This window comes from Leuresthes tenuis, unplaced genomic scaffold (assembly GCF_036924035.1).
Source record: "Leuresthes tenuis unplaced genomic scaffold, fLeuTen1.0.hap1 SCAF_176, whole genome shotgun sequence".
Classification (NCBI taxonomy): Eukaryota; Metazoa; Chordata; class Actinopteri; order Atheriniformes; family Atherinopsidae; genus Leuresthes; species Leuresthes tenuis.
This window is the reverse complement of record NW_027325530.1, coordinates 25,529-39,186: the sequence shown is the minus strand read 5'-3', so window position 1 is coordinate 39,186 and position 13,658 is coordinate 25,529.

Below are 13,658 nucleotides of genomic sequence, written 5' to 3'. Positions count from 1 at the left end.
ACAATAAACAACAAACTTTGTATTATGAGAAAGAACCAGACTCATTCTTCAGGAATCCGAAAATAAGCACGAATTCGGATTCTCCTATAAAACGAATTAATTAACTCAAACCAAGTTAAGACTGCTTTGTCCTTCATATTTATTCATGTCTAATCAAGTTTCAACGATAAACAACGTACTTTGTAGAATGTGAAAGAACTTCTTCAGCAATAAGCATCTCTCGACATATGACGAAATACAGATTTTGTTATAAAATTAATTTCTTCTATCAGCGTGACTTAAAACTGTTTGTCCTCCTTATTTATCCACTTCAAATCAAGTTTCAACAATTAAAAAAAAATTGTAGTTTGAGAAAGAACAACTTAATCTTCAGCAATCAGTATAAAAAGAGGGTAACAAAAGGTGCAAATGCCAACTATACATCACTAAAAGGTGGAGCGGAAGTATTCAGCTCCAAGTAGGTGTGAATGTTCGACCATAATTTGTAAAAGTGGGTAAGAAAAGGTTCGAATGCCCGACTAAATATTAACAAAAGCGGGAGGAGAGGTCTTCGGATGAGAGTGGGTGAGAATTTCCTACCATACAAGTATGGTGGAGAGGAAGCTGTGATTGGCCGACAATAGTAAAAAGCAGGTGAGAAAAGGTGCGAATGTCAAAACATACATGATCAAAACAGGGAGCGGAGGTGTTTGGCTGCGACAAGGTGTGAATGTCCACCCATAATTAATGAAAAACGGGCAACAAGTAGGTTCGAATGCCCAACCATACATCATCAAAAGCAGGAGTGGATGTGTTCGGCTTCAAGAAGGTATGAATGTCCATCAATAATTGCTATAAAACATGAAAGAAAATTTTCGAATATCAAACCGCACATAATCATAAGCGGGAGAGGAGGTGTTCCGCTGCAAGAAGGTGTGAATATCCACCCATAATTACTGAAAAATGGGTAAGAAAAGGTGCGAATGCCCAACCATACATCATCAAAAGCAGGAGTGGATGTGTTCGGCTACAAGAAGGTTTGAATGTCCGACCATAGTTTGTAAAAAGCGGGTAAGAACAGGTTTGTATGCCCGACTGTACACCATCAAATGCGGGAGCGGAGGTGTTCGGCTGTGAGTAGGTGTGAATCTCCAACCATAATTGCTGAAAAATGTGTTAGAAAAGGTAAAAATGCCGGTCCATACATCATCAAAAGCAGGAGAGGTGGTGTTCCGCTGTACGAAGGTGTGAATGGCCGACCACACTTGGTAAAAAGCGGGTAAGAAAAGGTTAAAATACCCGACTGTACACAATCAATAGCGGGAGCGGATGTGTTCGGCTACAAGAAGATGTGACAGTCCGACCATGGTTTGTAAAAAGCGGGAGCAGAGGTGTTCCGCTGTAAGACGGTGTGAATGTCCGACCATAGTTGGTAAAAAGCGGGTAAGAGAAGGTTAAAATACCCGACTGTACACAATCAATAGCGGGAGCGGAGTTGTTCGGCTACAAGAAGGTGTGAAAGTCCGACCATAATTGCTGAAGAATGTGTTAGAAAAGGTAAGAATGCTGGACCATACATCATCAAAAGCGGGAGAGGTGGTGTTCGGCTGCAAAAAGGTGTGACTGTTCGACTAAAGTTTGTAAAAAGTGGGTAAGACAAGGTGCGAATGCCTGACAATGTATGATCAAAAGCGGGAGCGGAGGTGTTCAGCTGCAAGAAGGTCTACATGTCCATCAATAATTGCTAGAAAACATGAAAGAAACTTTTCGAAAATCAAACCGCACATGAGCATAAGTGGGATAGGAGGTGTTCAGCTGCAAGGTGTGAATGTCCACCCATAATTCCTGAAAAATGGGCAAAAAAAAGGTGTGAATGCCCAACCATACATCATCAAAAGCAGGAGTGGAAGTGTTCGGCTACAAGAAGGTGTGAACGTCCAACCAAAATATGTAAAAAGAAGTTAAGAAAAGGTTAGAATATCCAACCAAACATAATCAAAAGCGGGAGCAGAGCTGTTCGACTGCAAGTAGGTGTGAATGTCAGATCATAATTTGCAAAAAGCTGATGAGAAAGGGTGAGAATGCCCGACTATACATCATCAAATGCGGGAGCGGAGTTGTTCGGCTGTGAGTAGGTGTGAATCTCCGACCATAATTGCTGAAAAATGTGTTAGAAAAGGTAAAAATGCCGGTCCATACATCATCAAAGGCGAGAGAGGTTGTGTTCGGCTGCAAGTAGGTGTGAATGTCCAGCCATAATTACTCACAAACGGGTAAGAAAAGGTAGTAGCCAGACCATATATGATCAAAACAGGGAGCGGAGGTGGTTCAGCTGCAAGAAGGTTTGAATGTCAAACTAAAGTTCAAATATATTAACAAAAGTGGGAGGAGAGGTCTTCGGATGAGAGTGGTTGAAAATTTCCAACCATAATGTATAAAATGCGGTGAAAAAAAAGGTGTGATAGAACACTAAAAGGTGGAGCGGAAGTGTTCGGCTGCAAGAAGGTGTGAATGTCCGACTATATTTGGTGAAAAGCAGGTGAAGCAAGGTCTGAATGCCCAACCCTACATCATCAAAAGCAAGATCAGAGTTGTTTGGCTGCAAGAAGGCCATAGTTTGCCAAAAGCGGGTAAGGTGCGAATGTCCGACTAAATATCAACAAAATTTGGGGCGGAGGTCTTCGGATGCAAGTGGGTGTGAATATCCCACCATACAAGTATGGTGGAGAGGAAGCTGTGAATAGCCGACCATAGTTTGGAAAAAGCAGGTAAGAAAAGGTTGGAATGCCCGAACATACACCATCAAAAGAGGGAGCGGAGGTGTTCCGCTGTACGAAGGTGTGAATGTCCAACCATACTTGGTAAAAAGCGAGTAAGAAAAGGTTAATATACCCGACTGTACACAATCAATAGCGGGAGCGGATGTGTTCGGCTACAAGAAGGTGTGACAGTCCGACCATGGTTTGTAAAAAGCGGGTAAGAAAAGGTGCGAATGTCCGACAATGTATGATCAAAAGAGAGAGCAGAGGTTTTCGGATACACGAAAGTTTGAATGTCCTACCATAGTTTGTAAATAGCGGGTAAGAAAAGGTTCGAATGCCCGACTATACACCATAAAAAGCGGGAGTGGAGGTGTTCCGCTGTAAGACGGTGTGAATGTCCGACCATAGTTGGTAAAAAGCGGGTAAGAAAAGGTTAAAATACCCGACTGAACAAAATCAATAGCGGGAGCGGAGTTGTTCGGCTACAAGAAGGTCTGAAAGTCCGACCATGGTTTGTAAAAAGCAATTAAGAAAAGGTTCGAATATCCAACCAAACATATTCAAAAGCGGGAGCAGAGCTGTTCGACTGCAAGTAGGTGTGAATGTCCAGCCATAATTACTCACAAACGGGGGAAGAAAGGGTAGTATTGCCAGACCATACATGATCAAAACAGGGAGCGGAGGTTCAGCTGCAAGGTGTGAATGTCTGACTATAGTTTGTAAAAAGCGGGTAAGACAAGGTGCGAATGCCCGACAATGTATGATCAAAAGAGAGAGCGGAGGTGTTCGGCTGCAAGGTCTGAATGTCCAACCATCATTTGTAATAACCGGGTAAGAAAAGGCTCGAAAGCCCGACTATACATCATCAAAAGCGGGAGCGAAGGTGTTCAGCTGCAAGAAGGTGTGAATGTTCGACTAAAGTTTGTAAAAAGCTGGTAAGACAAGGAGCGATGTCCCGACATTGTATGATCAAAAGCGGGAGCGGAGGTGTCCAGCTGTGAGTAGGTGTGAATGTCCGACCATAATTGCTGAAAAATGTGTTAGAAAAGGTAAGAATACTGGACCATACATCATCAAAAGCGGGAGAGGTGGTGTTCAGCTGCAAGAAGGTGTGAAAGTCCGACAATGGTTTGTAAAAAGCGGGTAATAAAAGGTTCGAATGCCCGAATATACATCATCAAAAGCGGAAGCGGAGGTGTTCGGATGCAAGAAGGTGTGAACGTCCAACCAAAATATGTAAAAAGAAGTTAAGAAAAGGTTCGAATATCCAACCAAACATAATCAAAAGCGGGAGCAGAGCTCTTCGACTGCAAGTAGGTGTGAATGTCAGATAATAATTTGCAAAAAGCTGATGAGAAAGGGTGAGAATGCCCGACTATACATCATTAAATGCGGGAGCGGAGTTGTTCGGCTGTGAGTAGGTGTGAATCTCCGACCATAATTGCTGAAAAATGTGTTAGAAAAGGTAAAAATGCCGGTCCATACATCATCAAAAGCGAGAGAGGTTGTGTTCGGCTGCAAGTAGGTGTGAATGTCCAGCCATAATTACTCACAAACGGGTAAGAAAAGGTAGTATTGCCAGACCATATATGATCAAAACAGGGAGCGGAGGTGGTTCAGCTGCAAGAAGGTTTGAATGTCAAACTAAAGTTCAAATATATTAACAAAAGCGGGAGGAGAGGTCTTCGGATGAAAGTGGTTGAAAATTTCCAACCATAATGTATAAAATGCGGTGAAAAAAAAGGTGTGATAGAACACTAAAAGGTGGAGCGGAAGTGTTCGGCTGCAAGAAGGTGTGAATGTCCGACTATATTTGGTGAAAAGCAGGTGAAGCAAGGTCTGAATACCCAACCTTACATCATCAAAAGCAAGATCAGAGTTGTTTGGCTGCAAGAAGGCCATAGTTTGCCAAAAGCGGGTAAGGTGCGAATGTCCAACTAAATATCAACAAAATTTGGGGCGGAGGTTTTCGGATGCAAGTGGGTGTGAATATCCCACCATACAAGTATGGTGGAGAGGAAGCTGTGAATAGCCGACCATAGTTTGGAAAAAGCGGGTAAGAAAAGGTTTGAATGCCCGAACATACACCATCAAAAGAGGGAGCGGAGGTGTTCCGCTGTACGAAGGTGTGAATGTCCGACCATACTTGGTAAAAAGCGGGTAAGAAAAGGTTAAAATACCCGACTGTACACAATCAATAGCGGGAGTGGATGTGTTCGGCTACAAGAAGGTGTGACAGTCCTACCATGGTTTGTAAAAAGCGGGTAAGAAAAGGTGCGAATGTCCGACAATGTATGATCAAAAGAGAGAGCGGAGGTTTTCGGATACACGAAGGTTTGAATGTCCTACCATAGTTTGTAAATAGCGGGTAAGAAAAGGTTCGAATGCCCGACTATACACCATAAAAAGCGGGAGCGGAGGTGTTCCGCTGTAAGACGGTGTGAATGTCCGACCATATTTGGTAAAAAGCGGGTAAGAAAAGTTAAAATACCCGACTGTACACAATCAATAGCGGGAGCGGAGTTGTTCGGCTACAAGAAGGTGTGAAAGTCCGACCATGGTTTGTAAAAAGCGGGTAAGAAAAGGTATGAATGCCCGAACATACACCATCAAAAGAGGGAGCGGAGGTGTTCCGCTGTACGAAGGTGTGAATGTCCGACCATACTTGGTAAAAAGCGGGTAAGAAAAGGTTAAAATTCCCGACTGTACACAATCAATAGCGGGAGCGGATGTGTTCGGTTACAAGAAGGTGTGACAGTCCGACCATGGTTTGTAAAAAGCGGGTAAGAAAAGGTGCGAATGTCCGACAATGTATGATCAAAAGAGAGAGCGGAGTTTTTGGATACACGAAGGTTTGAATGTCGTACCATAGTTTGTAAATAGCGGGTAAGAAAAGGTTCGAATGCCCGACTATACACCATAAAAAGCGGGAGTGGAGGTGTTCCGCTGTAAGACGGTGTGAATGTCCGACCATAGTTGGTAAAAAGCGGGTAAGAAAAGGTTAAAATACCCGACTGTACACAATCAAAAGCGGGAGCGGAGTTGTTCGGCTACAAGAAGGTGTGAAAGTCCGACCATGGTTTGTAAAAAGCAGTTAAGAAAAGGTTCGAATATCCAAACCAAACATAATCAAAAGCGGTAGCAGAGCAGTTCGACTGCAAGTAGGTGTGAATGTCCAGCCATAATTACTCACAAACGGGGGAAGAAAAGGTAGTATTGCCAGACCATACATGATCAAAACAGGGAGCGGAGGTTCAGCTGCAAGGTGTGAATGTCTGACTATAGTTTGTAAAAAGCGGGTAAGACAAGGTGCGAATGCCCAACAATGTATGATCAAAAGAGAGAGCGGAGGTGTTCGGCTGCAAGGTCTGAATGTCCAACCATAATTTGTAAAAACCGGGTAAGAAAAGGCTCGAAAGCCCGACTATACATCATCAAAAGCGGGAGCGGAGGTGTTCAGCTGCAAGAAGGTGTGAATGTTCGACTAAAGTTTGTAAAAAGCTGGTAAGACAAGGAGCGATGTCCCGACATTGTATGATCAAAAGTGGGAGCGGAGGTGTCCAGCTGTGAGTAGGTGTGATTGTCCGACCATAATTGCTGAAAAATGTGTTAGAAAAGGTAAGAATACTGGACCATACATCATCAAAAGCGGGAGAGGTGGTGTTCGGCTGCAAGAAGGTGTGAAAGTCCGACAATGGTTTGTAAAAAGCGCGTAATAAAAGATTCGAATAACCGAATATACATCATCAAAAGCGGAAGCGGAGGTGTTCGGATGCAAGAAGGTGTGAACGTCCAACCAAAGTTTGTAAAAAGCAGTGAAAAGCGAGAAAAAGCATTTCGTGAGTTCCGCATGATTTGGGATTTTGCTTATAAAATGCATTACTTCACTCAAACTATGTTAAAACTGATTTGTCCTTCATATTTACCATGTCTAGAAATATTTAAACAAAAAAACAACGTTGTACTTTGCAGTAAAAGAAAGAGCAAATCTAAAGTTTCAGGAATCCGAGTATAAGCCTGCTTTCATGAGTTCTGCACGATTTCGGATTTTGCTATAAAATGAATTGCTTTGCTCAAACCAAGTTAAAACTGCTTTGTCCTTCCATATTCATCAATGTCTAGATCGACTTCAACAAAGAAAAACATTGGACTTTGCAGTAGAAGAAGTTGAAATCCATCTACACATTGATAAATATGAAGGACAAAGCAGTTCCCACTTGCCCATAAGAAAATAAGCTTATTCTCGGATTCCTGATCCTGATTCCTGATCCTTCGCTCTTTCTTCTACTGCAAAATACAATGTTGTTCTTTGTTGAAGTCGATCTAGACATTGATAAATATGAAGGAAAAAGCAGTTTTAACTTGGTTTGAGTGAATGAATTCATTTTATACATAAAATCCGAAATCGTGCAGAACTCATGAAAATAAGCTTATTCTCGGATTCCTAAAACTTTTGATTGGCTCTTTCTTTTACTGCAAAGTACAACGTTGTTTTTTTGTTTAAATCTTTCGAGACATTGATAAATATGAAGGTAAAAGCCGTTTTAACATAGTTTGAGTGAAGGAATTGATTTTATAGATAAAATCCCAAATCATGCAGAACTCCTCAAAATGGGCGTATGGCTTAATCACAAGTGTGGTTCTTTCTCATTCAGGGTAGTATGAGGAAGTTTATGCTTGAAATATATGTAGAAATGGGTACATATGAAGGACAAAGCAGTGTTAACTTAGAGTGAAGGAATTCATTTTATACATAAAATCCCAAATCATGCAGAACGTATGAAAAGAAGCTTATTCTCGGATTCCTGATCCTTCAGTTTTGCTCTTTCTTCTACTGCAAAATACAATGTTGTTCTTTGTTGAAGTCGATCTAGACATTGATAAATATGAAGGAAAAAGCAGTTTTAACTTGGTTTGAGTGAATGAATTCATTTTATACATAAAATCCGAAATCGTGCAGAACTCATGAAAATAAGCTTATTCTCGGATTCCTAAAACTTTTGATTTGCTCTTTCTTTTATTGCAAAGTACAACGTTGTTTTTTTGTTTAAATCTATCTAGACATTGATAAATATGAAGGTAAAAGCCGTTTTAACATAGTTTGAGTGAAGGAATTAATTTTATAGATAAAATCCCAAATCATGCAGAACTCCTCAAAAGGGAGGTATGGCTTAATCACAAGTGTGGCTCTTTCTCATTCAGGGTAATATGAGGAAGTTTATGCTTGAAATATATGTAGAAATGGGTACATATGAAGGACAAAGCAGTGTTAACTTAGTTTGCGTGAAGAAATTCATTTTATACATAAAATCCGAAATCGTGCAGAACTCATGAAAATAAGCTTATTCTCGGATTCGTAAAACTTTTGATTTGCTCTTTCTTTTATTGCAAAGTACAACGTTGTTTTTTTGTTTAAATCTATCGAGACATTGATAAATATGAAGGTAAAAGCCGTTTTAACATAGTTTGAGTGAAGGAATTAATTTTATAGATAAAATCCCAAATCATGCAGAACTCCTCAAAAGGGAGGTATGGCTTAATCACAAGTGTGGCTCTTTCTCATTCAGGGTAATATGAGGAAGTTTATGCTTGAAATATATGTAGAAATGGGTACATATGAAGGACAAAGCAGTGTTAACTTAGTTTGCGTGAAGAAATTCATTTTATACATAAAATCCGAAATCGTGCAGAACTCATGAAAATAAGCTTATTCTCGGATTCCTAAAACTTTTGATTTGCACTTTCTTTTACTGCAAAGTACAACGTTGTTTTTTGTTGAAATCTATCTAGACATTGATAAATACCAGCCAAAACTCTGCTGCCGCTTTTGATAATTTATGGTTGGGCATTCTTACCTTTTCTTACCCGCTTTTTACAAATTATGATCTTACATTCACACCTACTTGCAGTCGAACACCTTCTCATCCACTTATGATCATGTGCGGTTGGGCTTTCGCACCTTTTCTTACCCATTTTTCAGTAATTATGGGTGGGCATTCAGACCTTCTTGCAGCCGAAAACCTCCGCTCCTCTTTTGATCATACATTGTTGGGCATTCACACCTTGTCTTACCCGCTTTTTACAAACTTTAGTCGGACATTCAAACCTTCTTGCAGCTGAACCACCTCCGCTCCCTGTTTTGATCATATATGGTCTGGCAATAGTACCTTTTCTTACCCATTTGTGAGTAATTATGGCTGGACATTCACACCTACTTGCAGCCGAACACCACCTCTCCCGCTTTTGATGATGTATGGACAGGCATTCTTACCTTTTCTAACACATTTTTCAGCAATTATGGTTGGAGAATCACACCTACTCACAGCAGAACAACTCCGCTACCGCATTTGATGGTGTATAGTCGGGATTTCTCACCCTTTCTCATCAGCTTTTTGCAAATTATTCTCTGACATTCACACCTACTTGCAGTCGAACACCTTCTCATCCGCTTTTGATTATGTTTGGTTAGATATTCGAACCTTTTCTTAACTGCTTTTTTACAAACTTTGGTCGGACGTTCACACCTTCTTGCAGCCGAACACCTACGCTTCCGGTTTTGATAGTGTATTTTCGGGCATACGAACCTTTTCTTACCCGCTTTTTACAAACCATGGTCGGTCTTTCACACCTTCTCTTAGCTGAACAACTCCGCTCCCTCTTTTGATTGTGTACAGTCGGGTATTTTAACCTTTTCTTACCCGCTTTTTACCAACTATGATCGGACATTCACACCGTCTTACAGCCGAACACCTCCGCTCCCTCTTTTGATGGTGTATGTTCGGGCATTCGAACCTTTTCTTACCCGCTTTTTACAAACCAGGATCGGACTTTCACACCTTTTAGTAGCCGAAAAACTCCGCTCCCGCTATTGATTGTGTACAGTCGGGTATTTTAACCTTTTCTTACCGCTTTTTACCAACTATTGTCGGACATTCACACCGTCTTAGAGCGGAACACCTCCTCTCCCGCTTATGATCATGTACGGTTTGATGTTCGAAAATTTACTTTCTTGTTTTAAAGCAATTATTGATGGACATTCAAACCTTCTTTTTGATGGTGTATAGTCGGGCTTTCAAGCCTTTTCTTCCCGGTTTTTACAAACCATGGTCGGACTTTCACACCTTCTTGTAGCCGAACAACTCCGCTCCCGCTATTGATTGTGTACAGTCGGGTATTTTAACCTTTTCTTACCCGCTTTTTACCAACTATGGTCGGACATTCACACCGTCTTACAGCGGAACACCTCTGCTCCCGCTTTTGATGGTGTATAGTCGGGCATTCGAACCTTTTCTTACCCGCTTTTTACAAACTATGGTGGGACATTCAAACCTTCTTATATCCGAAAACCTCCGCTCTCTCTTTTGATCATACATTGTCGGACATTCGCACCTTTTCTTACCCGCTTTTTACAAACCATGGTCGGACTTTCACACCTTCTTGTAGCCGAACACATCCGCTCCCGCTATTGATTGTGTACAGTCGGGTATTTTAACCTTTTCTTACCCGCTTCTTACCAACTATGGTCGGACATTCACACCTTCGTACAGCGGAACACCTCCGCTCCCTCTTTTGATGGTGTATGTTCGGGTATTCAAACCTTTTCTTACCCGCTTTTTCCAAACTATGGTCGGCTATTCACAGCTTCCTCTCCACCATACTTGTATGGTTGGATATTCACACCCACTTGCATCCGAAGACCTCTGCCCCAAATTTTGTTGATATTTAGTATGACATTCGCACCTTACCCGCTTTTGGCAAACTATGGCCTTCTTGCAGCCAAACACCTCTGATCTCGCTTTTGATGATGTAAGGTTGGGCATTCAGACCTTGCTTCACCTGCTTTTCACCAAATATAGTCGGACATTCACACCTTCTTGCAGCCGAACACTTCCGCTCCACCTTTTAGTGTTCTATCACACCTTTTTTTCACCGCATTTTATACATTATGGTCGGAAATTTTCAACCACTCTCATCCGAAGACCTCTCCTCCCGCTTTCTTTAATATATTTTAACTTTAGTCGGACATTCAAACCTTCTTGCAGCTGAACCACCTCCGCTCCCTGTTTTGATCATATATGGTCTGGCAATACTACCTTTTCTTACCCGTTTGTGAGTAATTATGGCTGGACATTCACACCTACTTGCAGCCGAACACAACCTCTCTCACTTTTGATGATGTATGGACCGGCATTTTTACCTTTTCTAACACATTTTTCAGCAATTATGGTCGGAGATTCACACCTAATCACAGCCGAACAACTCCGCTCCCGCCTTTGATGATGTATAGTCGGGCATTCTCACCCTTTCTCATCAGCTTTTTGCAAATTATGATCTGACATTCACACCTACTTGCAGTCGAAAAGCTCTGCTCCCGCTTTTGATTATGTATGGTTGGATATTCGAACCTTTTCTTAACTGCTTTTTACATATTTTGGTTGGACGTTCACACCTTCTTGTAGCCGAACACTTCCACTCCTGCTTTTGATGATGTATGGTTGGGCATTCACACCTTTTTTTGCCCATTTTTCAGGAATTATGGGTGGACATTCACACCTTGCAGCTGAACACCTCCTATCCCACTTATGATCATGTGTGGTTTGATTTTCGAAAAGTTTCTTTCATGTTTTCTAGCAATTATTGATGGACATGTAGACCTTCTTGCAGCTGAACACCTCCGCTCCCGCTTATGATCATACATTGTCAGGCATTCGCACCTTGTCTTACCCACTTTTTACAAACTTTAGTCGAACAGTCACACCTACTTGCAGCCGAACACAACCTCTCTCGCTCAATGATGATGTATGGACCGGCATTCTTACCTTTTCTAACACATTTTTCAGCAATTATGGTCGGAGATTCACACCTACTCACAGCCGAACAACTCCGCTCCCGCATTTGATGGTGTATAGTCGGGCATTCTCACCCTATCTCATCAGCTTTTTGCAAATTATGATCTGACATTCACACCTACTTGCCGTCGAAAAGCTCTGCTCCCGCTTTTGATTATGTTTGGTTGGATATTCGAACCTTTTCTTAACTGCTTTTTACAAACTTTGGTTGGACGTTCACACCTTCTTGTAGCCGAACACATGCACTCCTGCTTTTGATGATGTATGGTTGGGCATTCGCACCTTTTTTTTACCCATTTTTCAGGTATTATGGGTGGACATTCACACCTTCTTGCAGCTGAACACCTCCTCTCCCACTTATGATCATGTGTGGTTTGATTTTCGAAAATTTTCTTTCATGTTTTCTAGCAATTATTGATGGACATTTAGACCTTCTTGCAGCTGAACACCACCTCTCCCGATTTTGATGATGTATGGACCGGCATTTTTACCTTTTCTAACACATTTTTCAGCAATTATGGTTGGAGATTCACACCTACTCACAGCCAAATAACTCCGCTACCGCATTTGATGGTGTATAGTCGGGCATTCTCACCCTTTCTCATCAGCTTTTTGCAAATTATGATCTGACATTCACACCTACTTCCAGTCGAACTGCTCTGCTCCCGCTTTTGATTATGTTTGGTTAGATATTTGAACCTTTTCTTAACTGCTTTTTACAAACTTTGGTCGGACGTTCACAATATCTTGCAGCCGAACACCTCCGCTTCCGCTTTTGATGGTGTATATTCGGGCATACGAACCTTTTCTTACCCGCTTTTTACAAACCAAGGTCGGACTTTCACACCTTCTCTTTGCTGAACAACTCCGCTCCCTCTTTTGATTGTGTACAGTCGGGTAATTTAACCTTTTCTTACCCGCTTTTTACCATCTATGGTCGGACATTCACACCGTCTTACAGCGGAACACCTCCGCTCCCTCTTTTGATGATGTATGGTTAGGCATTCGCACCTTTTCTTACCCATTTTTCAGTAATTATGGGTAGACATTCACACCTTCTTGCAGCTGAACACCTCCTCTCCCGCTTATGATCATGTGCAGTTTGATATTCAAAAATTTTCTTTCATGTTTTCTAGCAATTATTGATGGACATTCAGACCGTCTTGCAGCTGAACACCTCCGCTCCCACTTTTGATTGTGTATAGTCGGGCTTTCGAGCCTTTTCCTCCCCGGTTTTTACAAATTATGGTTGGACATTCAGACCTTCTTGCAGCCGAAAACCTCCACTCCCTCTTTTGATCATACATTGTCGGGCATTCGCACCTTTTCTTACCCGCTTTTTACAAACCATGGTCGGACTTTCACACCTTTTAGTAGCCGAACTAATCCGCTCCCGCTATTGATTGTGTACAGTCGGGTATTTTAACCTTTTCTTACCCGCTTTTTACCAACTATGGTTGGACATTCACACCTTCTTACAGCAGAACACCTCCGCTCCCTGTTTTGATTATGTAAGGTTTGACATTCGCACCTTCTCTCACTCGCCTTTTACTATGGTCGGCCATTCACAGCTTCCTCTCCACCATACTTGTATGGTGGGATATTCACACCCACCTGCATCCGAAGACCTCCGCCCCCACTTTTGTTGATATTTAGTCGGTCATTCGCACCTTACCCGCTTTTGGCAAACTATGGCCTTCTTGCAGCCAAACACCTCTGATCTCGCTTTTGATTATGTAAGGTTGGGCATTCAGACCTTGCTTCACCTGCTTTTCACCAAATATAGTCGGACATTCACACCCACTTGCATCCGAAGACCTCCGCCCCAAATTTTGTTGATATTTAGTCGGACATTCGCACCTTACCCGCTTTTGGCAAACTATGGCCTTCTTGCAGCCAAACACCTCTGATCTCGCTTTTGATGATGTAAGGTTGGGCATTCAGACCTTGCTTCACCTGCTTTTCACCAAATATAGTCGGACATTCACACCTTCTTGCAGCCGAACACTTCCGCTCCACCTTTTAGTGTTCTATCACACCTTTTTTTCACCGCATTTTATACATTATG